The sequence below is a fragment of the Lemur catta genome, chromosome 4 (assembly GCF_020740605.2).
Source record: "Lemur catta isolate mLemCat1 chromosome 4, mLemCat1.pri, whole genome shotgun sequence".
Lineage (NCBI taxonomy): Eukaryota > Metazoa > Chordata > Mammalia > Primates > Lemuridae > Lemur > Lemur catta.
Window position 1 is genome coordinate 29,031,699 of NC_059131.1, and position 17,642 is coordinate 29,049,340.

The window sequence follows — 17,642 nt, forward strand, 5'->3', positions numbered from 1 at the left end:
CAAGAATGAGATGTGCTGTCCTAGCTAATGGGTGTTACTTGAATTAGGCAGTTTTGAAGGTACAGATAATAGTATGCTGATAAACCAGTTTATCTGAAGGGGGAGCCCTAATTTTTAGGAGATGCCAATTTCTATGATATAAATACTCCCACCATGGTCCAATTTCAAAGGTTTAATATCTGGCTTGCAAAATTCCTTACCATTTAACAATCGGCTCTCACAAACCAGTAGGAGCCAGCTCCAGCCCATAGCTGTAGAGGTGCTTTAAATCATGAACAAAATTGCTCTAAAACTGTATTGAGAATAATTTAATTTCTTCTTGATAATTCTGAAGGACACTTCATGGTATTGTAGTTCCTGAGAGTCAACGTGGGAAATATTAATTACTGTTGCACTGCGAATGTGCAGAGTTGCTAATCAACAGCATGGGAATAGAGAGTTTCCAACTCTGAAGGGGTGAGAAGGAAGAGGCTGAAGCAGAATGTCCTGTCGATTGTCAGCTACATGATTTTATTCCTTAGGGAGCTCTGGAAGGCATCCAGTAGAGGCCATCACCTTCCCTAGGTAAATTTATTATGGTATAAATTGTAATAGCAGTGACAGAAATCTTAATCATTTTCTTCCAGTGGAATAAGGCTTTATAATTTTCAAAGTGAATCGGACTTTCACCTTAAGCAAAAATAGAATAGAGGCTTTATCTCAAGCAGAAACAAATGGTGTGTGTAAAATGCAGTCTCTCTCTTCAGCCCAGTACTACTGACTTCTGAATACCATTCCTGCTGTATTTATCAGGGGCTTGGGAAATTTTCCTAGTTCCTGGGAAGAAAGTGAACTAAAACATATGACATCTCTGGCAGGAGTCACAGTTTCACACAAAAACTTTCTTGCAATAACTTCACATATTGCTTCCCCTGGTGGAATCACTATCTCTAGGGAAAGCTTAGGTCTAAAATGACAACTCTATTGAATGGAAGGGAGGGCCAAATGCTAAATTCAGCAGCTTTTATTTCTCAAGGAGAAGACTTCATCTTAAAATCGACTGGTTTCATGGAGGACAATTTTTCCATGCACTGGGGCGGGGATGGGGGTGGAGGATGGTTTTAGGATGATTCAAGCACAACTTTTATCGTGCAGTCAAACCTCTCTGCTAACGATAATCTGTATTTGCAGCCGCTCCTAAGCACTAGCATCACCACCTCAGCTCCACCTCAGATCATCAGGCATTAGATTCTCACAAGGAGCGCTCAACCTAGATCCTGTGTATGAAAAGTTTACAGTAGGGTTCGAGTTCCTATGAGAATCTAATGCCCACACTGATCTGATGAGAGGCGGAGCTTATACGGTGATGTGAGCAATGGGGAGCAGCTGTAAATACAGATGAAGGTTTGTTTGCTTGGCAGCCGCTCACTTCCTGCTTTGCAACCCAGTTCCTAACAGGCAACAGGGCACGGACCAATACTGGTCTGTGGCCCAAGCGTTGGGGACCACGGATTCAAAGCAATCCACATGTATTCTCTCATAGTTCTGGAGGCCAGAAGCCTAAATCACTGGGCTGAAATCCAGGGGTCGGCAGGGCTGTGCTCCCTCCAGAGGCTCTAGGTGAGACTCTGTTCCTTCCCTTTTCCAGCTTCTAGTGGCTGCTGGTGTGCCTTGACTTGTGACTGTGTCTCTCCAGTCTTCAAGGTAAGCATCTTCAAATGTCTCTCTGCTATCTCACTGTTTTCACATTGCCTTTTTCTTTCCTGTGTGTGTGTGTGTGTGTATGTCTGTGTGTGTGCTATGTATGTGAAATTTTCCTCTGCCTCTCTCTTACAATGTCACTTGTGATTGCATTTAGGCTCCACCCAGATAATCCGGAATAATTTCCCCCATTTCAAGATCCTTAATTTAATTTCATCTAACAAAGACCCCTATTTTTTCAGATAAGGTAACATTTACTGGTTCCAGGGATTAGGAACTGGTGTCTTTGCAGGGGGCATTTTTCAGCCTACCACATGTGTCTCAGTAGCCCCTTGTACGTACAGACACACTGCACTTGTGTAACATCTTTAACAGACTACAAAGTCTTAATGATAATGATAATGGTGGCTCTTCTTTATTGAGTGCTTACTTCCTGTGTACTAGGCAAAGTGCTTCATACCTAGTAATCTCTTCATGGCATTATTTTTCCTTCCCAAATCTATAAATACCTGCTCACATGTCATAAGTCAGGGGTGGGGGATCTTTTCATGTTGGAAGGCTGCATTAATTTAACTATAATCAAATAAGGCTGCATTCAAGATGCTTCAATTAGATATACTTAAAAACATACATTATTTTGTAAAAATCTAACTGCTATGTACTTAATACTTTCAAAAAATGAGAACTATTTGTTAATTTTAAAGTTAACTAACCTATTAATGACTTTGTTGTGTCTGCTTTTTGTTGGAAAGCATTTGAATATTTCGTTGCAACACAGAGGTCCACAGTTTCAGTTGATCCTCTAGACGGGTATCAGTCATTTGTGACCTTAGAGTGTCTTGATTTTGGTTAGGTTGGAGAATGTAGTTTCCCAGCAATAAGTGGCTGAAAAGCAAGAAAGCACTTTTTTGGGTATGTTGCTGATGGCGTGGGTATTCTACTGCATTTTTCAGGCATATTTCAATTAGACCTTTCTTAGCATCAAACAATGACTTTAAAATGTCATCTACTGAGAGCTCAATCAGTTCCATCTGTATTTCCTTAGGTGCCTTTGTGATATCAACTAGGTAAGGCTGAAATGCTAATTTGAGTGTGATGTCATGATTCTCAAAGTCAGTGAACCTTTGATGGTATTTTCCAATTTATAGATCTATAACAGCTGCGTATTCTTCAAATGATTAACATATATCATCCTGCTCATCGATGACCTTTGCTAACTGTGGAAAATGTTCATTTGAAATTTCCTTTTGAAGAAGTGTTTTGAAAAAAGATAGCTTTTTTCCAAAATGCTTGGATTTTTTAACACATATCATATATAGACTTAGTTTTACCTTGCAAAGAAATATTCAAGTCATTTTGATTTGACATATCACACAGGAATGCTTCATTCCTATAGAAATCTTTCAATAATTCACATTGCTGATTCTGTTCTTCATAAAACTTAACTCTCTCTTCTCACAGAGAAAAAGTTTTGGCTAACACCTGTCCCTGCAATAGCCAATGCATTTTAAAATGATATGACAAATCCACAGTGAATAATAATACCTCATCCTTCAACTTTAGCATGTTACAAAAACTAATGATGCCATGCTGCATTTGCTGGAATATAGTTAACAATACTTATATCTTGTTGCCAAGTGTCACTTAAGATAGTAGCAGTAGGTTTAGCACAGAGATTTTGCTGATGCAAGATATAATGAAAAGAAATGAGAGCATTTGGATCTGTTAATACTTTTTTTATCTGTGCAATAAACCCTTCGTGTTTTCCTGTCATGGAAGGTGCACCATCTGTGCATATACTCACTAAATTTACCAAATTCAGTCCAACTTCATGACATTTATCATGAAAGATGTCTATTCCTTGTTCTGTTCACAAGAGTGCCCAAAGTGATTAACACTTCATGCAAAGAAAATCTTCTGTTATGACCTGAATGAAGTATAAAGCCTGTACTTAGTCATTTGATTCATCCAAAGTGATTGAATAATATATATCGTCCTTTTGAAGTATCACATGAAGTTGTTCTGTTAAGTTGGAGACTAATTCATGCTGTCAATCAGTTATGGTTCTCCTTTAAAGAGGCAGTTGTTCATACTTTGAAACGTTATTGGGGTCTAAGCATCCTAAAACTTTGACAATGCATTCTTTCACAATTTCTACATCACTGAATGGCTTCCCTTTTTTCCCCGCGTACATAAGCTACTTTATAAGTGCTTCAGTGGAATTATTTCCAGGTCTTATCGCTGCTTGAAAGAATTGTCTTTGCTTTTGCTTTTCATCTTTTAATTTCTGCAATACAACCTTTTTTACCTCTCCCTCTAACTTAAAATATTTGTGGTCCTTGTGAGTGTTAAAATTCGATGAACACCGAATTTCTTTAATGTTGATATTGCAGTATCACAAAGCAAGAAAATCATCTTATCTTTAGTAGAAACAAGGTAATATTGCAATTCTCCATCCTCATTAAAAAATCTGTTTTCTTTCTTCAGTGTCCTCTTGGTCTTCTTTAACACGATGGGCTGTTAAGCAGACAGAATTAAAAAATACTGTTGAGCTGTGCAACTATTCACAAATTCCACTTCAAACAGAAACACAGTGCACCATTGTCAAAAGCTGATAACAGACTGGTGTACTCAATCCCCATAAACTCTTGCCAACCAGCCTTGTGTGGTAGTGGTGCCAGTCAGGCAGGGGAAGTTAGAAGTAAATCATGAGTGTAGCAGCCGTCAATTTAGCCCTCAGGGCTTACTAATGTTCTAATTGTGCTGGTCAATCTGAGAGGATTATTTAGTTGAAACTTATTTTATTCTTTGATATTTTAAATGCCTTCATTTTAAAAATAATATAAAAGACGAACAAAACTGTATTAATAAAAATAAAAGGATTTGTTCTGAAAAATTTGGGTTCAGTCAAAAGACCACCCTTAAGGACCTAGAAGGCTACATGTGGCCTTAAGACTGCAGGTTCCCACCCCTGTCATAAGTCCTCTTTTTGGAGCACCAGAGTCTAAACTGATATGTGGTGATATACAGGCCCTACTTCCCTTCACCCTCCACCTCAAAGCCATTCGCTGGGGCTGCTCATGACGTTGTTTCAGCGGCTGTTTAACATAGCCTACTTTTCCTATCCTATTATAGTTTCATACTTTCCAACACTCTCCCTTAATTACTCTTAGTGGGCTCATCTCAACACCAATACAGAGTGTGGTTACGTGGAGCATGGAAAGTATGTCTATTGGCTGGGAATGACCTCTCTGATATGCAAAGTCCCTGGCCAAATGAATGGAAGGCTCTGGACTAAGGTCAGTTTTTAACTGGCAATACCATCTCTGAAGAGGTGGTTTGGAGAGGGCCATGAACCATGCGTTTTGGTGGAAAGCCTGTAATTTTCTCTCCTGTTGTCTTTGGGTAACCTGCATTCAGGAGTTCTGTCTCTCGCTCTGCCTGTGCAGCTCACTATCTCATTTCTACAACTTACACCCGAGGGAGGGAAGGAGAAGGGAACTAATGTTTGGTGATTGCCCAATCTGTGTCAGGCTCTGTGCTGTGGGAGTTTTACGCATTGGGCTAAAGATGCCATAAAACCCAAGAACATTTCGTTAGGTTATTCTTTGTAGCTGCAATTAATAATCTGGTAGAACTGTTTTAGAGATGTAATATAGGAAATCGATTAGGTTTGGGTAGCACATCTATATTTCTGTTAAAACATAATTTTCACTTGTGAATAAAAGCTGGTTGAACGTAGCCTATATGGTTGCTAGTGTTTTATAAAGGAATTCAGGTCAGGTTTGCTTAGTTTTATAAATGCCTATGGTCCCTTTGTGATTTTATGTACAAGCAGAAAACGGATTCCTAGAAATTAGACAAAGTCAACAGTACCAAGTCAAGGGCAGAATTGGAGAAAATGATCTTGGGTCCATTACTGTGGCTGAAAGTTACCTAATCTCTCAGAGCCTCAGTTTCTTTCTTTCTTTTTTTAGAGATGAGGTCTCACTATGTTGCCCAGGCTGGAGTGCAGTGTCTATTCACAGGTATAATGATTGCTCACTGTAGCCTCAAACGCCTGGGCTCAAGTGATCCTACTGCCTTAGCCTTCTGAGTATCTGGGACTACAGGCATAACCCACCATGCCCAGTAGTTTCTGTATCTGTAAAACCGTGATAATAATTCCTACATTTCAGCTTTTTTGGAAGGATTAAAAATGAATTGAAGGATATAAAATGCCAAGCATTATGCTAAGTATTATTCAATCAGTGGTGGCTATCATTGTCAATATTAGCAGCTTTGCTATATTGAATTTGCCAGATTGAATATTTGTGTCCGTTCCCCACCCCCAAATTCATATGTTGAAATCTTAACTCCCACGGTGATGGTATTAGGAGACGGGAACTTTGGGAAGTGATTAGGTCACTTCATAGATGAAGCCCTCATGACTGGGACTAGTGCCCTTATAAAAGAGACCTCAGAGAGCTAGCTTGCCCCTTCTTCCATGTGAGGTTATGGTGAAATTGTGGCAGTCTGCAACAAAAGAGGGCCCTCACTAGCACTCAACCATGCTGGCACCCCAATCTTGGACTTCCAACCTCCAGAACTGTGAGAAATAAATTTCTTTTATTATAAGCTACCCAGTTTATGGCATTTTGTTATCACAGCCCAAAGGGACTAAAGTAAGTTCAACATGTACAGATACACCAACAGTGAGTTTCAGACAAAACATCGTCTTGCTCTAGTCACTGGAATAATGCAAGTAATTCCTTCCATTCCCTCTCGACTTCTGCAGTGCAATGGCAGTAGTGATAGTACTTTTTTCTCCTCTGGGAAGGATTCTCTTGCCAGGTCCCCACTGTTTCCCTACTATGGAGCCTGTGAACTCCACCTCAGTTAGAGTGATTCTCTCTCAAAATAGCCTTTGCTCTGTGCATGTGCTCATTTCTATACCTCAAGACCTTTGACTCAGAGCAAGGAGGAGATCTTATTTCTGAATCTTTCCTTCCTATCATAATTCCTGGAACATGAAAGGGGCACTAAACATTCTCACTGAATTGAATTTGAATAAAGTTTTAACCTTTTGAAATGGAAACACAAAAAGAACAGATTGAATATTTATTCTAATCCAAGCTTCTCTCATGGGAAAGGAGATCAATGCTGCTGTTACGTTTTTTACATTCCTTCCTACACTTTGTTTACTTTGGCTTGTTTGGCTCTTGGGACAGAGAGAGGCAATGTTCAACTTTTGTGACTTTAGATCCCCTCTGAAAGACTGATTACTGACATAATGAATTTTGGGTTTTATTTCATCATTTGGGTGATTCAGACTAGGGAGAAATTTGAGCTAATTGAATGGGGAGTGACTTTAGCCTACCATTAACACTAGAAACTAACATTTGAGGGCATTGAGCTAAATCCTTTATAGGCATCATCATATTTAATCTTTTCTATAACCCTATGAAGTAGGTATTATTATTATGTCTAGTTTACAGCTAAAGAAACTGAGGCTCAGAGAATGACTTGACCAGGGTCATCATAGGGCTAGGATTGAACCTGGTTCTGCAAGACTTTGAACTCCAGCTTTTGAACACTACACTACACTGTGTCTAGATGCAAATGTTTTTTAAAACTGTATTAAGGAAATGATTCTGAGAAAGAAAAGATAATTCGGTTTTTCACTAAGTGCTAATTGAGCACCTACTAGAATTCTGAGGAGGTGCCAGATCAGTCTCTAGATAAAAAAAAGAAAGAAAGAAAACAGCACAGCCTTGGGGAGGGGGGGGCGCCCCTAGCCTTCTAGGTCCTTAAGGGTGGCCTTTTGACTGAATCCAAATTTTACAGAACAAAATCCTTTTATTAAAAGCAATGCAGCAGAGAAAGATGAAGCTTTCTTTTCCCCTTTGGTGTTTCAAAAAGAACAATCTTGAAATCAGAAGGCCGCAGGTTCCCCACCCCTGGAGGTATAACATTCCAGGAGGCGCTCACCCTCAGGTGACCTTGCCCTTGAGCCACCTGCAACCCAAGAACCCATGCGTCTCACTTGCCTCGCCCTGGTCCCAGCTCGGCAGCACTGACTTTTGCCATCAGGCAGCTCGGTGTCTAGCGTGGATCTGGTATCAGTATGGGCCAGACAAGGAGAGAGAAACCACATAGTGATTTGAACAGGAAAAGTTTACTATAAAGAATTCTTAACCGGCAGTCTATTGTTTAGAAACTCAGGAGAACACAGAGGGAGAGAATGTGACAACCAAGCCAAGGAGTTTTGACCTTCAGGACAAGAGTGAGAACCTTGTTTTCCCCCCAGGGCTGTGCCTGGGTGAGCATGACTTGCCCTAGTTATTAGGCAACATTAGACTCCGCAGCGTTTCCTTTCAGATCACCCCAGGCATTTAGGCTATTTAAAAAATCTAAATAACATCTCAGTCAAGCTAACATTCCAAGAGAGAAATGTTTTAATCTATCTTTTCCCAGAATGGCCTTCAGGTCTCGGAGGGAGTGCAAACAGGCTGGGTGATGGTTGATGTATCTGGAGATTCATGGGAACCTAGAGGTTTGGGGAAAGGTAGGTTAAAAATCTCACAGAAAAATTAAATATAATTTCATGTCGTACAAACCTCACAGTAGAATTTGAATGCAGGACAAATCGCAACAGCTGTTTCTTATCTCTCATTTTAAACGACAGTAACAGGATTGCTTAAACAAATTCCTTTCCTTTCTAGAACGTTCAAAGTATTTAATGTTTGCATAATGATTAATCTCCAGCGCCAGAGGAAATTCCCAAAGGGAGAGACAACACAGAAGCGTTTTAAATTGCAACAACATGGCAAAGAGAAAAGAGGGAGCCTGCCAAATCCTCAGTTTTGGGGCCTCCTCTCTCAGGAGAATTCTAAATAACGGTCATCATCCTGCTGAACGTGAAACCAAAGACAGGACAGCCGAGAGAACACAGTCCCAAGCATTTGGACAGTATGTACCAACTAGACCAAAGGTACAGCACCAATTAAGGGATCATACCACGCCCCATACTGTGGAGTGCTAGGTGAATATTTCAAGGCAGTTCTATCCTGTTCTTTGAAGAGGGTGAATCCTTATTCTCAGAACCTGGAAATGCACCCACCCCTACCCCTACACTCCCATCTAAGGAAAGTGCTGAATATTTTCTTTGTCAAAGAGGCCTTCATGAGCTGTTTATTTGCCGTGATCTGGGGGGCTCTGGGAGGCTTTTGGCTGTGAATAGGGCAGCAAGCTTGAGGGGCACCCCTAGGTCTCAGGGGTTGACCTGTAAAATTAAGGAGTTGGGCTAGGTCAGTGGCTCTCAACTTGGTGGCACTTTAGAATCACCTGGGGAACTTTAAAATAATACCCATGCCAAGACCTCACCTTAGGCTAATTAAATTGAAATGTTTGGGCCAGGTGTGGTGGCTGAGGCCTGTAATCCCAGCACTTTGGGAGGCCGAGGTGGGAAGATCACATGAGATCAGCCTGAGCAAGAGTGAGACCCATCTCTACAAAAAAATACAAAAATTAGCTGGGCGTTGTGGTGCTCGCCCGTAGTCCCAGCTACTTGGGAGGCTGAGGTGGGAGGATCACTGGAGCCCAGGAGTTTGAGGTTGGGGTGAGCTATGATGATGCCACTGCACTCTCGCCTGGGGGGGAGGGAGGAGAGAGAGAGAGAGAGAGAGAGAGAGAGAGAGAGAGAGAGAGAGAAAGAGAAAGAGAGAGAGAGAGAGAGAGACTGTCTAAAGAAAAAAAAAGTGGAAATCTTTGGCAGGTGGGCCCAGAGTGTGAGTATTTTTTAAAACTTCCCAAGAATGTGCACCCAGGGTGGAAACCACTTCTAGCTCCAATATGTGATGATATTGATACCTCTGTCATGAGCATCCTGTGGATAAATCTTTGTGTACATTTTAAAAATTATTGCTAGCAAGACAAACTCTTATTGAGAGTCAACCGAATGTGAACATTTGTGTGCATCTGGACGGCAAAACAATCATATTAGGGTATAGGAATAAAGGAAATATTTCTTTAGAATTTGTAAAATGTTATATTGTTTTTATAACAAAACCTCCCCACTAATTATTAAAGATTTCCTCCCCACTCTCCCTTTTTGCATTTTTGGGTTTGGGGCTGTTTTCAGAAGGCTACTGAAGCTCTACCTCTGAAAATGATAAAGGCATTTATATGAGCCATTTGGTCAGAGCTTGGTTTCTCAAGTAACTTTCTATATCTCTGCTCTGGAAGGATATTTCATGAAAGAAGTTGAAAATTCTACATGGGAATCAACATTCTCATTGTTGAGGGCTAATATAAAGTGGTCATGCAGCACATATTCAATTATGATATAATGACCAGACATGTCTTGTGACTCACTTCTGACAGTCAGTACTGAACACATAGGTCACAGATAATGTTCATCAACCATAGGCATCATAAATATTCATCTAACGTCTGTCTTCATCAGAGCGTTATTAATGTGTCAAAGATATTTGTGGAGAAAATGAAAGTGATAAATTCTATCTATATTTACTCTTATTTGAAAGGCTAATTCATTTGTAGAGTATTCCTTGATAAAATCCTTTAATAAAGGAAGGTTTCCATTAAAAAAAAAGTCTTCCATTTTCAAGCAAATATTCTTACACAAAGACAGTTTACTAATGTTTGTTAAATGGACATTAGCCAATTGATGGACTATGTAAATAGACCAATTCAGAGAAGAGTAATACAAAGTAGTGTTCTTAAAAGGTTAAATCGATGCCTTCCTAATGGGAATTTGGAGTTGTTTTTCTAATGAGAAGAGGTGGCAGTGATTCATTCCCACCCTTATCTGGTCTCCGTGGCGATCAGTAACCCATCCTAAAGATTGTTGGATGGGGTTGTTGTGCTGGCTGTGAAAAGAACAGAGCAGGGATTGGCAAACATTTTCTTTAAATGGCCAAATAGTAAATATTTTTGGCTTTACTATTCAAATATAGTGTTGTAGCATTAAAACAGCCATAAACAATATGTAAATCAGTAGATGTGACTGTGTTCTGAAAACTTTATTTATAAAAAGAGGTGACAGAGTGGATTTGGCTTGTGGGCTGTAGTTTGCCCACTGCTGGAATAGAGCAAACCCAACTGGTGTTAAGCTGGCTCTCAGGTTGCAATGGAAGGGTGTACACTAGGATTGGTAATTTTAATTAAAACTAAAGAAGTCAGTGGGTGTTAGGACTCTTATGTGAGCAAATAGGTCCACTATAATAGGAAAAGTCATGAGAAAACAATAATAATGAGTGGTAATAGCAATGGCTAATGTTTACTGAGGACTTGCTACATAACTTGGGTTAAATACTTTATATGTTTTATCTCATGAAATCTTTATACTAACCTTGAGGTAGATATTATTAATATTATATTCCCATTTTGTAGATGAGGAAATTGAGGCTTGGAGAGGTTATGTAAATTTCCCAAAGACACACAGTTAATAAGTGTGATAGCTGAGATGTGAACCTAGATAGTTTGACTTTAGAGACAGCACTTCTAACAGTGATGCGTTAGTACCTCCCCCAGAGGACAGAGCCAAGTCCAAAGTTATCATAGCTGGGAGGCAATAGAAGGATCTCTACACAGATACTGTAATCTCTGTTCAGGTTCTAGGGGTTTATGATGCTATAGATGGGCCAGGAATAGTAGCCTGGGGTGTACGTTGTGGGGAGACAGTTCTCCATGGATCTCTCATATCTCTGCATGTCTTCAAGCCTTTTGTCTGGGACTATTTTTTCAAGGATGTTTGCATATAAAACAGCCTTGGAATATAGAACAGAAAGATGGTTTGTTTTCTGTAGAGTATAAGAAAGACAATGCTTCCTTTTGGGGTGAAGTTGGACAAGTTTGCTTGCAGCCCATTGTAAAAGATTGGGGTTCTTCAGCTATGATAGAATCCACTGTGTGTACAGTATCTACCTGGGATATTCTATGTTACCTCCTTAGGACTTGGGGGGCAAAGAGAACTGATGTGAACCTGAATCTTATGTTGCTTGCTGTGCTGAGTGTAATAAAGTCCTTTGTCTTTGGCCCAGGAATCTCATGTCTTCTGCCAGACTCCATAAATCTGTGGCAGGCTAACTTGTTATTGTGCAAGTGGGGTTAAATCTCAGGCCTTTCACGGCTCTTACATACCTGGGAAGTACAACTGGTCATGATGGCTGGTCTGTGGATGAAGGCTGTTCACTCTTGGCCTGGCTTTGTGCCATTTTTAGTTGTGGATGAACAAACACCAGAAGGCCCGTATGAAGCCAGAGGGAGGCAAGCCTCTACAAGCACCCGTCGCTCTTAATTGTTTAACTAGCAGGGTGCTGTGGTCCTCTGAGAAGGATTGAAACTGGCCACATGGAGTTAAAGATATGTACAGTTGGTCCATTGGAATGAGTTTTAATGAACCATAGCTGTAACATAAATATGACATTCCAGCAATCTAATATAGTGGTTCCCAAAGCTGCTCACCAGAATCACATGGTAGCATTAAAATAACCACAATAAAACAACAGATTCTTGAGCACCACCTCAGATGTAATGAATCAGAATATCTGGAGGAGAGGCTCAGAAATCAATATTTTACAAAGATTTCCCAGGTTATTTAGATGCAGTCAGTCCCTGCACTATTCTGATGATAAGGATTGAATTCTATTGCAGAAAAATTAACCCTCTCTGTACCTAAATTTCCTTATTTGTTATACAGGCAGTTACTCTAGAACTGTGCTGTCTAATATGGCGGCAACTAGCCACATATGGCTATTTAAAATTTATCAAAATTGAATTTAATATTCAGTTCCTCAGTTGCATTAGCCACATTTCAAGTATTTCATAGCCACATGTGGTTAGTGGCTACAGTATCATGTAGCATAGATGCAGAACATTCCCATCATCACCAAAAGTTCTATTGGATAGATCCGCTCTAGAATGTCTTATTATACCCGAAAGGAAGGATGCTATCAAAGACTATTGGGGTTGTACTGAAAACATTCAGGAGCCAACACAAATAAACTTCCATTGGCCAAATATGGGATCATTGGAGCACTAATTAGAATAATAACTGCAATGGATTGAAACACATTAAATATAAACTAATGAGTTCATAATCATACTAAAATAAAATGTATCGGTGACTCTTGGAGGATGTTAGGTAACCAAGTCACTATTTGAAAACTGGCAAATAAAGGATTATAGAGCATTTAATCAGTACTGTTCATAAAGGAGAGGCTGGATAAATACTTGAGGCAGTGCTGAGATGCATGTCAGAAGGTTCATTAGCAGGTCCCACAGGACTGAGCATCTGTTGCCCTTTGCTGAGCCCAGTTCAATAACACATCCTTGTATTGGCTTTTCTTCCTTCCATCTTTCACTCCCCATATCCTGTGCTCCTGATCTCTGGAATTCTCAAATAAACTCCTGCATGCAAATCCCTATCTTGGGCTCTGCTTTGGTGGAGGGCAGGGAACTCTGGTTAAGACAGCATTCTAGTTCAAATTCTTGAAAGGGAATCTAACCTCACCTGGCATCTGGATTTGGTTGCTTTCTTCAGACTTCTACTCTTGGTCCAATATGCTTTAAGGCACTGTCCCTTCCAGAGATGTCAGTGGGACTTTTTAAAGTTGAAGAGGTACAAGGGAGAGATGATTGTGGAAGGTAAAACTGAATGCAAACCTGCATCCGAACAAGATTCCCCAGGTGATTTTGGATACCCTAAAGTCAAAGAACTCTACTCTAGAGGGTGTAATAATTATCTGGCTTGGAAAGATTTTCAAAAAAGATGGTGAATCCAAAAGTCAATGGGAAGCACATTTAGGGGAAAAGGAACACACACTGTTAGATGGGGAGTTGGATGAGGAAAAGCGAGAATGAATACATAAGAAAATGCTTTAAATCCATAATAAGAAAGATGGATAATATGTATCCTATGGTACAGGGTATAATAACCCAGTACAAAGAATATGCATGGAGTGTCCCTAGGTCATTATACTCCGCACCATAAACCTCAAAAAATGTTTGAGTAGGATGGTAACCAACTCTCCAAATCAACAGGAAACTGCCTCCACATCCTTATAGACACAGAGCAGGTTCTCACTGAATGACTGTTAAATACCAAATTCAAGGCTTGAGCTGGGGGTGGACGTGCATGGCAGAACCAACCTTGGCAATCTGCCACATCCCTCCCAATACTCTGGGCCTCTCCACCCCTCTCCCCAGACTTCTTACATTGTTCCTCTCAGCTCACTGCCCCACTCTCCCACATAAAACTCTCAGTTATGGGCATGGTGCACCGGTAGGTTGAACAATTGGCTCTCCAGAAAAAAAAATATAAAGCTCTGGTTTGTTGCATTGCTAGTTTCCATGGTGTGAATACTCCCACCATGGCTGCCCCCATGATGGTACTGAACATGGAGTTGGGAGGTGGTACGAGCCGGCCCCAGCACACCACTGGTAGTAAGTGGAAGAAAGGGCAAGAAGGAAGCCAAAGGGGTGGAAAGCACACTGCAGAGTGGTTTTAGGCCCTCCCAGAAGTGAGGGATGGGAGATCCAGTTTGTGAGGCCTGGATTGCTTCCTTTAACTTCATTGCTATGATTCAGAAACACAGCCAGCCACCTCTTCAGGTCAGACAGGACTCCTTGGGTGCTTGCCTTGCTTCCTTGGCTACATGTTGCAGATAGGGCCATCTCATCCAATCTATGGCTCCCTCTTGGCTTCAACCTTACCGAGAGCTTCCTTGTATTGTGGCTTTAAAAGAATCAGACACTGAACTGGAGAAAAGGTTTTAGAACAGCAAGAGTTTGAAGCTTCTTCCATAAACATAATCCAGGTTCCGGAATGCTCACACCCACCCTTCATGGACACACCACACCCCTTCACCCCTGCCAGAGTGTAGAGCTAATGACCCCCACCCAGCTTCCTCAGGTGCTACACACCCTGCTTTGCTGGCCACAGTTCAGGCCCTTGCCTGGTTTCCTTGGACATCATCCAAGAGCTACATACCTGTCTTTCCTGAGAGATCTCCAGCTGGCACGTAACTTCCATCCCTTGGGGATATTAGCAGCTAATATATATTTACTTTGCCATAGGCATTGGCAGGCAGCTTATACCTGTCCCCCTGCTCCAAGCACTGCCTTGAGGGTCATGTTGGTTCTCCAGGGGCCTGATTCCGTGGCCCCATCCCCTTTGGTCACCTCCCAAGCTGCACACTATTGATTTCATTTGGAGCAGCTCGGGCCAGCTGAACCACCCTATTCTCATTCTTACCAACAGAGCACACACCTGAATTTCCCCAGACTGCTCTGGTTGCTCATCTTTTGCTTTTCCTTGAAAAGCATCCAGTGCTAGGAATCCAGCTCACTACAGACAGCCCAAATTAATGCTTCTTAGCCTGCATGAAAAAGAATTTCTGTAACCTCTCTTTGGTGTCTAATCTGATCCATGTGACTTGTAGGACAGGAATGCTTCTACTAGCAAGTTACCAGTATTCGTTTTTGCAGTCCTAGTATCTGTTTGAAATATAACAGCTTGTTTAGTCCTCTCCCCAGATGAATGGACCTTCATCTCTAGATTTATGATTTGGTTTTTATTTCTTCTGAAACAGAGGCACAATTAATGGAGGTTCTCTTATCTCTAACTCTCAGAACTGGAACCTCTTCTCTGAGGATTACTTCTCTTCCAGCCACCCAAAGCAGCCACTAGTTAGGTTTATTCCTTTTAATTCTCATTTTCTCTCTAGGTTTTCTCCTCTGAGCACATACGGACATCACTACATTTGCTTATAAAGGCAGGGCCAGATTACATGATTTAGAACATTCTATATCTTACAAAAGCACTCTAGGAGGCTCACCTAACTCACCGTAGCTTTTGTGTCTTCCCAGGTTGGGGAAGGCAGTGAGGCCAGAGGTCAGCCTGTCCTTCCTGCCAACTGAAGGCCTTGCTCCATCCACTGAGTGTCCCATTCAGAGTGAAGGCCAAAGGTCTCTGGACTAAAAAATGCCTTTCATTAAAGCCCAAGTTATACAAGAAGGAATTCCAGCTTCTGCTGTCAGGCCTGAAGGGCTGACCAAACTGGAGCATCCTTGACCTTTCTTCTTTCTCTCAGATGTCCAGTGAACTTGGGTTCAATTTGTCCTCTAGCCCTCCATAGAAAGTTTCATTCTGTGAGGCCTCTGGTGAGTTTGGAAGGCTGCCGATCTGGGCACAAAAGTGAGAGAGCCTGGGGCGAGAGATTCTTCCAAAATTCTTGGTTGTCAGAAAGATGGACATCATCAAATGGCTCTGAAAGAAAAGATGAAAGGGGTCAACATTGTGAGACGTTGTGAGATTAGACTGTCCAAGCCACGAGGCTCAAGATGAAGCAGGAGCCACAGCAGAGAAAATCCTGCACAGGAATTGGTAGCATTATGTGCAAGGTTTTAGGGCATTTGTCAGAGAAGGCCAGGTTGAATGGACACTAATGAGCTAATGACTCAAATCTAGGAACAAGTAAGGTCATAGCAACCAAAGTTGTACCTGGAGGTAGGGTGCTATGTAATCGTCATGTCCCCTAGGGACAGGTGTTGGGCCACAGGATGAGATTGGCTGATAAGTTCTCCGATATTTGACTAAAACAAGGACTGTGCATATGCCCAGAAGGATTCTTAGTGCATGCAGTCAAATATGTTAGTTCTCCTTTTTTTTTCTTTTTTTTTTTTTTAATTAAGGCCCTTGTTTGGACAAGGGACTAAACTAGATGTGGGCAAATCTTAAAAATGCTCAAGATCCCTGAGCCTAGATTATTGTAGATACTCAGAAAATGCTTTCTTACAACATGGTAGGACTCATCCTATGGGGCGCTGTGGCACTGGCCTTTGAAAGAGTAGGTGACAGTACACCAATGTCCAGAATGTCCCACAGTGGTGGGTAGTGCCTAGTTCATGGGTGGGCTTTCCCTCTGCTGGCCAGGGCTTCCTCTGTTTATTAAAAATGGATAAATGTGGGGTGTTCCCTTGGCTTTAGAAAAGCTAATATGTAGCACTGGGCATTAATTAATATGAAATCAGTCCTTGAAATCAGGCTGAGAGTATGGCCATTAACATATTAAATCAAGGAAGTAGCTGTTCCCTCATCCTCCTCACTTCCAAAAATAGCTTTCCAAGATATGCTCTATTGTTTTGCCTAGTGCAGTGAGGTCTTACTTAGTTTGCCTTATAAGGCTGTTTCAGCCTTTCAAGACCTCCCGCCATAGGAAGTTTTTCCTGCTGTTCTGCCTAAGTTGCCTTCTGCTTAATTTTAGTTCATTATGTCTGTAAAGACAGGGAAGGCTTTATGGGGCAAAAGGCCCGATCATTGTGGGAAGAATGAATCATTCCAAGAACAGTGAGGAGGGCTGCAAGGCGAAGGCCGCTGAGGGGCAGGAAGTTGGGGGTGGATGGGTTATTGAGAACATTGAGAGCAGCATCCAGTCAGTCTTCTCTTCCCATTTCTCCCACTAGGGGGTGCCCAGCATCCCAGGATAATCACTGTTATTAGGAGGCTGAGGTTTGATGGGGCGTCTCCTAACGGAAGAGCATTGGCTAACCCAGGTTTCCTATATCTCTGACCTGAGTTGAGAGGAGACCTGTGTGTGCGTGTCTGTGTTCAAATCTGTAAGTGCCTCTTAAGCATTTGGATTCTTAATTCATGGAAACCCCTGGGTATAACCAGAGTTCTCCAGAACTCCGCTGACTTGAACTTGAAATCAGTGACTGGAGTAGCTGTGGGCCAGAAAAGTCCACCTGGGCCCAGAAGAAGGGGCAGCATGCTGTTTTACCCCTGGGAGTCGAGGGGTTGTGGGGACAAGAAATGAGTGCAGACAAGGGATTAGTGGGAGGTCGGGGTAAAGACCAAGGAGGAAGGGAGAGTCTGAAGCAGAGAGGGCAGCAGGTGTGGGTGGAGGTCAGGGGGAGATGAGGGCATTTGGAGGGTCTCAAAACATCCAGGCCTTCAA

The 17,642-nt window shown here is 41.6% G+C and overlaps 1 long non-coding RNA gene across 2 annotated transcripts in view; it reads left to right on the forward strand.

Annotated features, from left to right (window-relative positions):
- The window catches only part of LOC123636830, a 77,664-nt gene that overhangs the window by 46,436 nt on the left and 13,586 nt on the right, over nt 1-17,642 (forward strand). For both annotated transcript variants that reach the window (XR_006734669.1, XR_006734668.1), the window contains exon 4: nt 1,628-1,683. This is a non-coding gene — a long non-coding RNA (uncharacterized LOC123636830). The remainder of the gene's footprint in view (nt 1-1,627; nt 1,684-17,642) is intronic.